Below are 13,747 nucleotides of genomic sequence, written 5' to 3'. Positions count from 1 at the left end.
GCACCATACTTGCCGGGTTCGCAACCTAATATAACAACAAAGCAACGAATAATGATTATGAGATTTGTTATTTATCATCTTCATTATATATATCATTGTTGTTATCGTTCGTTATCGTCTTCGTAGTTGCAGTCACAAGTAAAGTTACCAATCAATAATTTTGAACCTATCAGGATACATTTAGCTATATCGGCTCTATACCCATTCACTGATATAGAAATAGTCAAGCTGCAATGCACGTTACGTAATAATAAAAAATATTAATTTCTTAAAATATACCTGTGCAGCTTTTCTCATCGGAGTCAAGGGTCCAGCCGTCCTTGCCTTTTTATGTGTATTAAGAAATGTTATTGACCATTCTTCATCATTTACCGAGAGGGTTCGCGATTTCATTTAAACAGACTAACAAAAGACTGATCTATATACAAACTATCATGGAGCTATAATGTTAAATTATAGGTCTACGTTAGTTTGATCTCGTTACCTAAACATCTTTTACCACTGTAGCCAGAGGTGCATGTTGCATTCTCATGGCAGCCATTGACATGATCACACTCAGTAGCGTTGCAATGACAATCTTCATGACAGTCAGCACCATACTTGCCGGGTTCGCAACCTAATATAACAACAAAACAACGAATAATGATTATGAGATTTGTTATTTATCATCTTCATTATATATATCATTGTTGTTATCGTTCGTTATCGTCTTCGTAGTAGCAGTCACAAGTAAAGTTACCAATCAATAATTTTGAACCTATCTGGATACATTTAGATATATCGGCTCTATACCCATTCATTGATATAGAAATAGTCAAGCTGCAATGCACGTTACGTAATAATAAAAAATATTAATTTCTTAAAATATACCTGTGCAACTTTTCCCATCGGAGTCAAGGGTCCAGCCGTCCTTGCAATGGTAAAGGACCCAATAGTGTTGGAACAAAGTTTAGTACATCCTTCTATAATGTCTACACACTCATCATCATAAAGGGACATATTTAGAATTATATTTAATTTCATAATATTTAGAATCAGATTCGCTGAATCAACTTTACACCAGAGTACAGCGTAACGCTGATTACTTGACCATCGCTAAACTCCCCAAGCATCATATAATTAGACTTGACTAGAGGAACGATGGTCAATATGATTAGCTTCACTCTGGTGTTAAAGTCAGGGCTCCGGAGGAAAACAAATTTTTGATATGTTGTAGAACTGATTTTTCTAAGACGGAAAAAAGTTGTTTGACGAAAAACTGGGGAACGGTGAGTGAGATACAGATTTTATTTGTATTAAAAAATCTGTATCTCATTCACCGTTCCCCAGTTTTTCGTCAAACAACTTTTTTCTGTCTTAGAAAAATCAGTTTTACAACATATCAACAAATTTTTTTCCTCCGGAGCCTGACTTTAAGTGCACTCCATAAGCATCACAAAGAAATTTGGCTAGGGAAACGATGGTCAGCTAAATAAGCTTTACTGGAACTTGTGTAAGCATTATGATTACAAGATGCGATACGAATTTTTAGAGTGTTACTGATTTATTACAGTGTTATATAAGTATAAAAACTATAAAATATATCATATGTCTTAAATGTTGGTTTGTTATTAATAATGTCTCAGCTAGTTTTTCTCAGTATATAAGCGACCGTCTAGCTGCAATGCACGTTGCGTTAATAAAATTAGGTTTCAAAACATACCAGTGCAGATTTTTCTATCGGAATCAAGTGTCCAGCCGTCGTTGCAACCACAGGTGAAGTTGCCAATAGTGTTGAAGCAAAGTTGGGAACATCCATCAGTACCGTCTTTACACTCATCCACATCTATCATCACAAAACGTTATTTAGAAATTTAAATTCATAATAGATCATATCTCAATTCGCAGTCGCACTCAAAACTTTCGGGTGAACAGATACATTTGTGACAATTAGAGAATGTACATTCTACAAAATTCAAATAAAAAGATCAGTGTCATCCAGGGACGAGCCAGGATTTTGAAAGGGAGAGGTGTTATGCGAGGTACGTAGGACCCCAGGGGTCCAGGGGTGAAGCCCCCCTGAAAAGTAGCGCTCTGAAGACTGTTTTGAGATGATAAAGTGAAAATTGTAATAAACGCATCGTAAAAAATATTAGTAAGCCTAACAATAGTTATATAAAACTCAACAATGGTGGATCCAGGTATTCAATAGAGAGGCGATCCAGGGAGGGACTTTCACAGATTGAAGAACCACCCACCTCAGCCCCACCATGGTTGGGGCTGAGTTTAGAAAATTTATGATTAGGGCACCTCTAGACGGCCTGAATTTACAGTTTCAGACTTAAATTTGGATAGGGGGCCTAAGTTTTTCTCTTTTTTTTTCCATAAAAAAAAATTAGGTAGGAGGGTGGCCTTGAATTCACCACTGTCTGCTCAAAACATTCTTTATCCGAAATAGTCATAATCACGAAAAATGGGCACGTAAAACATCCTAAAAGATGTTAGATCACATCCTAAAAACAAATTAATGCATTCTCGCGTCATCAGCAGTCACTAAGACATAGTGTACTCTGAGTCAGGTGTCGACTTGATGGAGTTTAATGTCATACCCAGGAAGGCTGGGCGCAATCTGTTATGAAAAGTGGAGGTTGGGGGGTGGTGGGCATTTCGGGAGTCGATTTCACAACCACCTCATGCAGCCCCACCATAGATTGGAATGAGGTGAGAAAATTTGAGGAAATAGTACCTCTAGATGGCCAGAAATGACACTTTTATATAGTAAAATTCGTCATCATCACATCATCATCATCATTATATAGTCAAATGAAGCGCAAACAAATTTCTCATGATCTTTTATCAGGGATCTACTTAATATCCAGAACAACTTAGGCCTAACTATATAGGTAAGCTTTGACTATACTTATGCTATAATAATTGTGATCAACAAATCACAACTTACTTTTTCGCTTTTAGCACAATTTTCTTCACTTTTAAATATTAATATTATTAGCTATTATCACCATCGTCATCATCATCGTCGTCATCATCGTAATTATTATTATTATTACTACTAGTAGTACTGTAGTATTAAAACAAAACTTTATAGAGCTTGCAAAAGGATAAAAACCAAACTGAACCATACAATTGCACATTTCTGTATCTGAAAAGACCTGGCCCGGGTTTTACGGTTTTAAGATTTATTTAATTCACGCTTAGGCCTATGTGTTATTATAGTAGGCCTATGTATAACGTGTGCTGATGCATATTTACATAGATATATTCATTTTGAGTGATCCCTGGAAAGGATTTGTATTGGCTAGCAAGAACAAGCTTTAACATTTTAACACTGTGTACAAATAAAGAAAAAAAATATATAATGCAAGTTTTACAGTTTGTATCTAAACTTGCCCGTCTTGGTCGTCGTTAACAAAATTCTGAAACTGTATTCAACCAAGTTACAAAATACTGAGTTATAAAATTTAAAAGAAATCTTTTACTTATGTTTCTTTGGTATATCCAACTCTAAAAAATCGGCTAATTTTATTTATTCCCAGCGTTCATTAGCAAGCGCAGGGGATGCATGAAGCTGGAGGAGGATTCTTGGGTTGATATCTCTTACTTGAAGTGTATTCATTTTTATTATGATTTTTGTTTTGAATTTTAATTCCAACATCAGTTCTTATTGTGGCATTGAAGAAAAGTTCTGTTTTACAAACAGACATAGTAAGTATAGTTATTTTATCTTATGTAATCAAAATGTTAAATGTGTAATTGTCCTGCTGTCTTTTTGTTTGGTGTATTGCCCCTTCCCTTGTGTAGTAATTATTTTGAAATTATATAGCCACTTGCCATTATGGAGGTGTTCTTCTTTATTTAAATAACTGTTTTAATTAAAAATAAATGGGCCCTACTAGTGTGATATAATAGTAAATAATACACTGGGCATGAAAAACAAGAAAAAAAATCTTGTGTTTTAATGTTTCTGTATACTTGAATTGAAATAAAGTGATTTAAAAAAAAATAAATAAATAAATTAGCCATTCACTAACAATATTGTAATCAAAAGTTAAACTTAGGAGCGCTGCAGTCACACCAACAGTAGGAAGAACCGTCATCTGTTACGCACTCGAAAGTGCACGGTGGAACACAGGTAGGCGAGCCTAAAAAGAGATGCGTGACAATGACGTATTGAAAATGTCTGAATTTACTGACAATAAAAATAATTAAATTGCATATGATTATGATGGAGATGATGATTAAAAAAATTGGTTTTCTTCCCGAAAGTGAATAGTTGTATAGCTGTCTCTTATACACATCTAGATGTATTCACACTGCGTGATATATACAATATATACAAGTAAGATTGTGAGACGTAGTGTTTCCTTCAAGGTATCAGAAGGAAGTCTTCTCTAGATAACTAATACTTTACTTTTCATACAAGCTTGGGGTGTGGTGGACTTTCTCTGATTGGTTGAAAGATATCACCTTATCCTAATCATTTGACCATTTTGGTGAATTTCTATTGGTCAGATAATATAACAACTTTGGGGGTAAAACTTAACTTATATTTAGTAACGATCTGTCTCTCAATCGAGCTTATTTTATAAATCAAATGTAAGGAGTTGATCACTTGGGCTTTTTGTCTTAAAATTATCTTAATACTATATAACATTATAGTAGGCCTATGAATAACGTGTGCTGATGCATATTTACATAGAAGTATTCATTTTGAGTGATCCCTGGAAAGGATTTGTATTGGCTAGCAAGAACAAGCTTTAAAATTTTAACACTGTGTACAAATAAAGAAAAAATAATTATAATGCAAGTTTTACAGTTTGTATCCACACTTGCCCGTCTTGGTCGTCGTTAACAAAATTCTGAAACTGTATTCAACCAAGTTACAAAATACTGAGTTTTTGAAAGAAATCTTTTATTTATGTTTCTTTGGTATATCCAACTCTAAAAAAATCGGCTAATTTTATTTATTCCCAGCGTTCATTAGCAAGTGCAGGGGATGCATGAAGCTGGAGGAGGATTCTTGGGTTGATATCTCTTAGTAATATTAACTACATATGTACTGTCAACAGAGGCCCTATTCTAGTAAGCTTTGTGCTGTAAGAACTAGCAAACCTGCAATGTAAGACTAAAACATACCAGGGGTTGCGCCAGGATTTGCCGGACCGGGGGAGGGGATACCCCCGACGAGGGGTCAGATTTCTCCGACGAAAGCAAAGTGGGCGTGGTCGAGCTTCGATTAAAAGGTTTCGAAAGTGATCAGGGGACGAAGTCCCCGACAATTTTGACACTTTAGGGGTTTCAAAGGCTTATTTAATCGATTTTAGAGTCTACTAATGTAGAAAATACATATAATTTTGTTTCTCCCGGACCAATTGTGCTTTTTTTCCCCGTGGGGGGATGGGGTAGCAGCTCTCCCGGACGCGCCCCTCCCCCCCCGTTGGCGCCACCCCTGCATACAATACCAGACATAGTGAAATAAATAATTTACATGCATTCATGTTGTATTGGACTTGGATCATATTGATGGTGTAAATGTGTACGTAAGCTACCTTTAACCTTTGCACATTGATTTTTTTTCTATATAGGACATTTCAATCTTACTATCAATAAAGTCAGGTAGTCCTGGTCTCAACTATTTTGAAATCACTATTTGATAGGCTAATCTTTACCATATAGGACTATTCTACAAAAGGATGCCTTGTTTGAAACAATCAAATAATGGTCTGTGTTAATTCTGAGCAAACCGCTCATGATATATCCCCTATGAAATTCCATGTTTGTCTAAAATCATAAGCGCTTTACAAATTTTCCAGTTGTATTTACCTTCTTGGCATCTATCACCAGTATAGTTATCGGGGCATTCACATGTATCGGGGCTCGAACAGTTACCGTTATTCTCACATTGTAGATTACAAGTTGCTAAAATACCAACACAAAAAAAATAATATTACTTCGTTAATACATAATTATTATTATAAAGACTATCTTTATCATCATCGCCACCACCATCATCATTAACATTTACTTATAAATATCACCATCATTGCATAGTGGATCACAAATTGGTATAATACAAACTTATAATAGCAAATGCATTTATACCTCCTGTACTTATAATTAATAAACACTACAATCATCATACTCATCATCCTCCTCATCATCATCATTATCATTTTTAAGCACCATCGTCATCATTATTAAAGACAATCACCTGTACCAGCAAACCTATTAAGATTAAGTAGTTAAACTCAAGCACGGTTTCTCATAGACTCGCCTATCCTATCGGCGAAAGTCACCGACAGTTGTCGGAAAGGTTGAACCTGTGGCGTCAGCACGGTGACGCCAGTGGAAACAAGCTGTCAGTCCGGCAGACCCCGATGTTAGTCTGTATATATATTGTACATATAATAATTTGTTTATATTTGTATTATTCTCAGGTGTTTCAAATCAGCTGCAGCTAAGTTTAACCAGAGAACAGTGACAAATTACTTTTCCTTGGTGTAACGAAAAATTACCGTGAGCTTCAACTCTGTCAGACAATTTAAGTCATGTCTGTCTTTTCAAATGAGTTTAGTGCATGTTGGGCTGTGTTTGTTAGTTTTTGCACTCTTTTCATTTTTGGTTTTATGACTCATGAAAGCATGCACTGTTGGTTTTGGTTGGAATGGGATGTGCTTATGGAAATATTACAATGGATATGGAGGGTAGTTAGCGCTTTGAACCGCAAGAAAAAAAGCGCAATGGAAGTATCAAGTAACAAGTAACAATTTTCTCTTAATCACTAACTTGTATATTGCCACTCAAAATAGACGAACTAGAAGTACATTGACCTACCTACGACAGGGTCGGCTCATAATAACGCGCAATTGTTATGATTCCCCATATTACCCTACTATTACCATTGGCAGCTATAATTCCAGTCTCACTGACGTCGAGTATCTACTTCAGTTTTATTTTTTTGTTCTTTTTTCATTGTTTTTATTATGATTTTATTCTTGTTTTTCATGTATGTTTTACTTTATGATTACATTCACCAAGGTGGTTAAATATTTCATTCGATTTTCATTGTGTGATTGTATGTTTGCGTGTATGTTGGCAGTTTTAGGTGTCACCACCTAAAAGGAACGTCCAAGATCTAGTATCTCAAAAACTTATCAGTGGATCGGAATTGACCTTTTTTGGAGTGTTCATCATAGTCCAAAAGAAGCAAAACATTTTTGTGACAATCCAAATTAGGGTTTGGATATAGGGACCCTTAAATTAGGAAGTCCCAGACCTAAATATTTCAAAAATCATTTGTTTTTAAGGAGTAGATGCGTGGAAATTTATACAGGAGAAAATTATGATGCGGGCATGCACACTTGAAGTGTATTCATTTTTATTATGATTTTTGTTTTAAATTTTAATTCCAACATCAGTTCTTATTGTGGCATTGAAGAAAAGTTCTGTTTTACAAACAGACATAGTAAGTATAGTTATTTTATCTTATGTAATCAAAATGTTAAATGTGTAATTGTCCTGCTGTCTTTTTGTTTGGTGTATTGCCCCTTCCCTTGTGTAGTAATTATTTTGAAATTATATAGCCACTTGCCATTATGGAGGTGTTCTTCTTTATTTAAATAACTGTTTTAATTAAAAATAAATGGGCCCTACTAGTGTGATATAATAGTAAATAATACACTGGGCATGAAAAACAAGAAAAAAAATCTTGTGTTTTAATGTTTCTGTATACTTGAATTGAAATAAAGTGATTTAAAAAAAAAAAAAATAAATAAATTAGCCATTCACTAACAATATTGTAATCAAAAGTTAAACTTAGGAGCGCTGCAGTCACACCAACAGTAGGAAGAACCGTCATCTGTTACGCACTCGAAAGTGCACGGTGGAACACAGGTAGGCGAGCCTAAAAAGAGATGCGTGACAATGACGTATTGAAAATGTCTGAATTTACTGACAATAAAAATAATTAAATTGCATATGATTATGATGGAGATGATGATTAAAAAAATTGGTTTTCTTCCCGAAAGTGAATAGTTGTATAGTTGTGGAGGTAGCAGAATTTTGTTTTCCATAACCCGTTCCGCCTGATTACGGTATGTAAATCGAAAAATTACCTATACTGTAGATTCGTAGTAAATTTGGATAGAGTTCAGGCAAGACTGCCATTGGTGGTGGATCCATGAATACAAAATATAGAGAGGAACGTCAATTTGAGAAAGAAATCAAGTCGGTAGGCTTCAGCAAGCTCGATGGGCTAGAGGTATGATGCCAGGCTACAGTGATCCGGAGATCGTGGGTTCGTGTCCCACCCGAGAACAACTTGCGATTTTTTTCGCAATTGTTTTCAAACGTGCAGAGTATTCAGTACATTTCCACGTCAGGTAGGGCAAAATTACACCTATAATTGTTTCTCCTGACGCAAATCCAGTTATTGTCTATTCCATCACGACAATAACAATTACTATCAACACTGCAGTACCCGCTGCTTACTTGGACTCTAATTCAACCCTGGCCATCAGGCGCAAGCTCGTTGGTCTAGAGGTATGATGCCAGGCTAGTGATCTGGAGATCATGGGTTAGAGTCCCACCGGAGAACAACTTGCGATTTTTTTCGCAATTGTTTTCAAACGTACTGAGTATTCAGAACATTTCCACGTCAGAACAAAAAGACAGTAACTCCGAAAAGAGACAGAGACATTTCCACGTCAGGTAGGGAAAAATTACACCTATACATGTTTCAACTAATTCAGTTACGGTGTGCTGTATGTTATGTGCTATTGGAGGTGAACATATTCATATTTATTTAGTGAGTAAATATGAATACATTTTGATTTATTGAACTTAAGACAGCTAAAATGTGAACAGAGCCTACAGTAGACGAAAGCTTTGAAAGTCTTTATAGAAACCAGGGAACAGTGAAATTACTGTTAATTAATTTAACTGTTCCCTGATACTAATACAGCGTTTTCCACAACTCAAAGAAGGGTCTTTAGGACTGTAATAGAATGTTTTAACTGGCAAATATAGTTGGAGATTTTTCAGACTAAAATAACACCCTGAGTCACCCACCCAACAGCACTTCTTTTCGGCGCAAAGTGTTTCAAGAAAGCTAAGATATATCCCCGAGTTTGTACGATGGGCAAATAGGCAGCATATCGAATGCACTCACACTTGAAGAGGATTATGAAGATATGAAGATTTTGCCTAGTGGGTCAGTTTAAAATATTGTTTAAAATACTGTAGTATTATCTCATTTAGTCCTTTTAAATGAAGAATTCAACATATGTAATTTATTTTTCATATTAATTTTTTTTTACTTTTTGGTGGACAGTACATCTTTAGGCTAATGTAGGAGAAATTGAATTATTGTTAGGCTACCATCATTAACATCATCATTATCCTTTATAATATCTGTCATGTTTCTTCCTTATTATTTGTGTTAACATATCCAATAGGTACATTTGCTAATTTGCAAATTACTATATTGCGACTACTGAACTGACAGGAGTACCTACAATATTTAGATTTTGTGCCACAGCGATTTCTTTACAAATTTTTTCAAAAGTGCCGTTCCAATGGCAAATTTACTATCGAGTTTACCACCCACCCTCTGCCTACTACAGAGCGAATTCTATCATTATAGCTACTGTATTTAGTTTCCATATACGTAAGCTACTACTACTCTTCATCTCTATTTCAAGTGACTTTATGTTTATAATTGTTTGTTTTATTACGTAAGCTATAGGTAAAAGAAAGGTCGAAACCCAAAACACTGGGACCACAGGCCGGAGTGCCCGTCTCTCTTTCCTTGGCGTTTGGGCCAGACTATGCAAGGCGCGGGAGGGAGGGGGAAGTCGCCACTACCTTCCAAGCCTATTCCGGCACTTATTTATAGGCCTACTCCTGGGTGGAGAGAGACAAACGTACATAAACTGTCTTGCCTGAGGACACAGCGAGGGTTTCGAAACCCCAACCTCAATGTTGAGAGTTCGAGCCACACCCGTTGCGCCAACCGCTTCTACGTAAACTATACTCAAATAAACACAAAAACCATGATACCTTTTGGGTATTATTTTCAATAGAAAACCCGATTGCTCTACGCAAGGAAAGGGCCAATGAGCATAACGCGAGGAAACATCGAAATCGAGGTATTTCTTATTAATTTTCAAAATACTGAATCACCACTATCAACTGCTTTTATTCAGTATTTTACAATTCTGTATCCTCTCTCCCTTATTATTTTATTTCTTATTTTAAATATCGGTATTGCAAACTATATAGGATTTGTACAAAAATGAACTGAACTTAGGAAATAGCGTACTCTACTCATCACTATTTTAAAAGCTGTTCGCATAGCCCTTTCAAACGTGTTCAACTTCACAGAGAGCGATTTAAGGGTTTATCCAGATACCTGACGGCGACTCAATTTTTAAACAGGACGTCTTTAATGCCTTAAATTTATTAAATCAAACTAAAGCATCTATAACATCTAGATTTTGTGGTGGTACACAGCAATTTATTGCATGTTTTTTCTCATATCTTTAAGTAAGTATTTCATTATGGAGAACCTCTAGACTGATATTTTCGTTATAACTTTTAGGTAATCCTGCCTCATTGATTTACTACTGTTCTGTTATTTTTTTAAATTTTATTTATTTTTTTGTTTTATTTACCGTAAAAAGGTGAAATAAATGATATGATGTAATATGATTATCTTACTTACCTTTCTTTTCCTTTTTTATATATTTTCTTTCTTTCTTTTCTTTTCTTTCATACCTAACTCTCTAATACTTTACTTCTCTGTAATGTCTTTTTTTACCCTCTCGTTTTTCCTTTTCCTTCATTTGTCTTTTTATTTCTTTTAATTTCTTTCCTTTCTTTCTCTTTTTTTCCATTTTAATATAATTATTTTCTCTTTCTTGCCTTTCATATTTCCTTCCGTACCTTTCATATTTCTTATTCTTTCCTTTCTTTTTCTTTAACATTTCCTTTTCTTTTCCTTTTCCTTTTCCTTCTATATCTTTCCATATCTTGCCTTTCTTTTCGTTTCTTTTGCTTTACACTTTCTGTTTATAGTATGCTTGTATCTGCTATGGATAGTTAAGAAAATCAAGCGACATATCATGTAAAACACAAGACGAAGCTTATTACAATTTGCTAAAAATCGATAATGCATCCTTTATAACATCAAATTAATTAGCTTCATTGATGTTGTCTTCCTTATTAGTTGGCAATAATTTTAACTTCCAAGCACTTGCACTCATTTGGTCTAGCTACATCTAAATTACTTATCCTATAGTCGGATATTTCTCTTTCTTGAAACAAACATATCTCTTTCATCGTCTCAGCATAATATAACCTTTAAGTCTATAATAATGCTACACTCTGTGTAATTGCTCCTGCAATACACATGTCATAGACGAATTTAACAATTGCGAAAAAAGATTGATTGTATAACGAATAGTTGTGGAGATAATACCCCTCCGGTTAAGTGTCATTATTTGATGATATATTCGAACATAAAACCATTAAATTTGATAACAATTTGTGATCTATCTCTGATAAATTTATAATTCAGATGAGTGGAACTAGGTGTACATGCATTTCTTTTGGCTTTCTAATTCATATTCGGTTGAGAGAAAAACTAAAATACAGAAATGGTTCATTATTATCATTCTGAATCAATCACTAATTAAAGAAAGAGCAGCAGGTTGATATGATTTTTTTCCACATGCTTTTTAGACGTTAGCCATGGTTCCCAGTGGCGGATTTAAGTGGGGGCTAGCCAACCCGGGTTCCCCCTAAATGTGTCAAAATTTTTAAAAAATGAGAAAAAGAAAATTATAACAAAATCTTAAGTCTGAGTGCCATTTCCAGCTATCCAGAGGTGCCATAGTACAAAATGTTCTTGCCTGAGCCCCAACCATGGTGAGGCTGAGGTGGTATAGACCCTCCATCTGTGAAAGTCCCTCACTGTTCCTAGTCATTTTAACGTTTTAATCGAAATATACTAATTCAAAGAGGAGGTTTCGTGAACCAAGTTGGTGGATGGATGCTGGATCGCCAAGGTAGCACGGTTGGATTACAGGGTCACCATATCAAAAAGTTAGAATAACAGAGCTACTTGATTGCAAAGGCCCATTGATTGCAGATATAACATTAATTGGACAAAATACAATTTCAAACAACTGTTCAATCAAACTACGGAGACTTTTAACACTACAGCCAACTCCTATTAATGGGAAGGGGACTTTTTTAAGGGGTGGGGGTGAAATGAGAATGTGGAACTAAAAAATGAATGCGAACAATCCTTATTCCATGAAAACCTAATGGTCATTTTTAGTATTTTAACGGATTTAATAGAACTAATTTGCTGCCCTGTTGTGTACGTCAACAAAAACGTTTCTATAATAGGCCTATAATTCTACTATAAATGGAGATTAGCGTCTAGAAATTTACATAATGTGTAACTCTATTGATTCAGATTTTTTTACGTGAGGTTCAATGCTAGCAATAGATTTTTTTAAGTCTCTGTTACGTTTTTAATAAGTCTATATTTTTATAAGCATAGGCCTAAGACTTGATCAGAGTTTGTAAACTCAAAGATTATTGAGCTTCTAGGAATTTTAGTATAAAAATTCACATAAAAATTGCCTCGTTTGTCAAATTGAAGCGTGTGTATACGGCACATGCTGATTGGCTATAATAGAAAAGGAAAGACGCATCACTTCATAACGTTTGGCAGATACGAGACCAATTTCATTAGGAAGCAAATTTCATAGATCACTGGTATTGGAATTGTAATTTTGTTCCTTCCTTTTGGGAAGTAAGAAAGAAAAAAAAAAGAAAGAAAGAAAAAATTAGAAAGTTGATCGCCCAAAACGCCTCCGAGGTTATTTTCGGGCGTCTAAATCGCAACAATTTCGAGGGGACATGCTCCCGGACCTCCTGGGGTAAAAGTTATCTCAATCGGTCCCACTGTCGCACCCCTCCCTTAGGGACATCTCTGGATCCGCTCCTGGTTCTTCAGATGTGAGAAATTATAAACTTCATGGTGTATTAATGTGTGATAAAAGCTCTATTAAGGAGACAATTTCACCTTCGGTTGTATAGAGATACTCCTATTCAGGGGACTGTATTGTAACTGAGACTGAGACTGTTTTCTGCTTTTGTGGAATAAATTCCAAGAATGCGGAACTAAATACCTAATCCAATAAAACCTTACTGGTAATTTTTAGTATTTCACCACACTTAGCAACTAATTTGCTGCCATTGGGGTGCGTCTGCACCATGCCCCTAGCCTACGCCCTTGGGATACCCATATTAAGAGCCATTTTTTTTGTCCTGAAAATATCCTGTTAATAGGGGTTCTAATATATATTAAAATATATGCATAATTTTAATTAATATCGTGTACAGCAGAGTCCATCAACGAAAATGTTTCTGTAATATGAATTTACTATAACTATATCTACTGAGCTTTTTGTACAGTAATACCAATATTACCATGAATGTTGGCTATGAATACAAAAATGTATAGACCTATGTTAATGCTTGCGGTAAGCCACGTAGGTAGTTCTGAAAGGAACTGTTTTTGTGCTTGAGAATACAAAAATTAATAATTTTCTGTGCATCTCATAAAAATGATATTTGGACATTTAGAAATTAAATTCGATGGTCATTAATGTTTATTGATAGAGATTTCAATATCAATGTGTCATATATGGCTAATTAAAAGATACATCATACT

The sequence above is a fragment of the Anneissia japonica genome, unplaced genomic scaffold (assembly GCF_011630105.1).
Source record: "Anneissia japonica isolate Jap-2015-1 unplaced genomic scaffold, ASM1163010v1 scaffold288172_len37618_cov158, whole genome shotgun sequence".
Taxonomy (NCBI): domain Eukaryota; kingdom Metazoa; phylum Echinodermata; class Crinoidea; order Comatulida; family Comatulidae; genus Anneissia; species Anneissia japonica.
The sequence above is the reverse complement of the archived record's forward strand: the minus strand, read 5'-3'. Positions refer to the sequence as shown.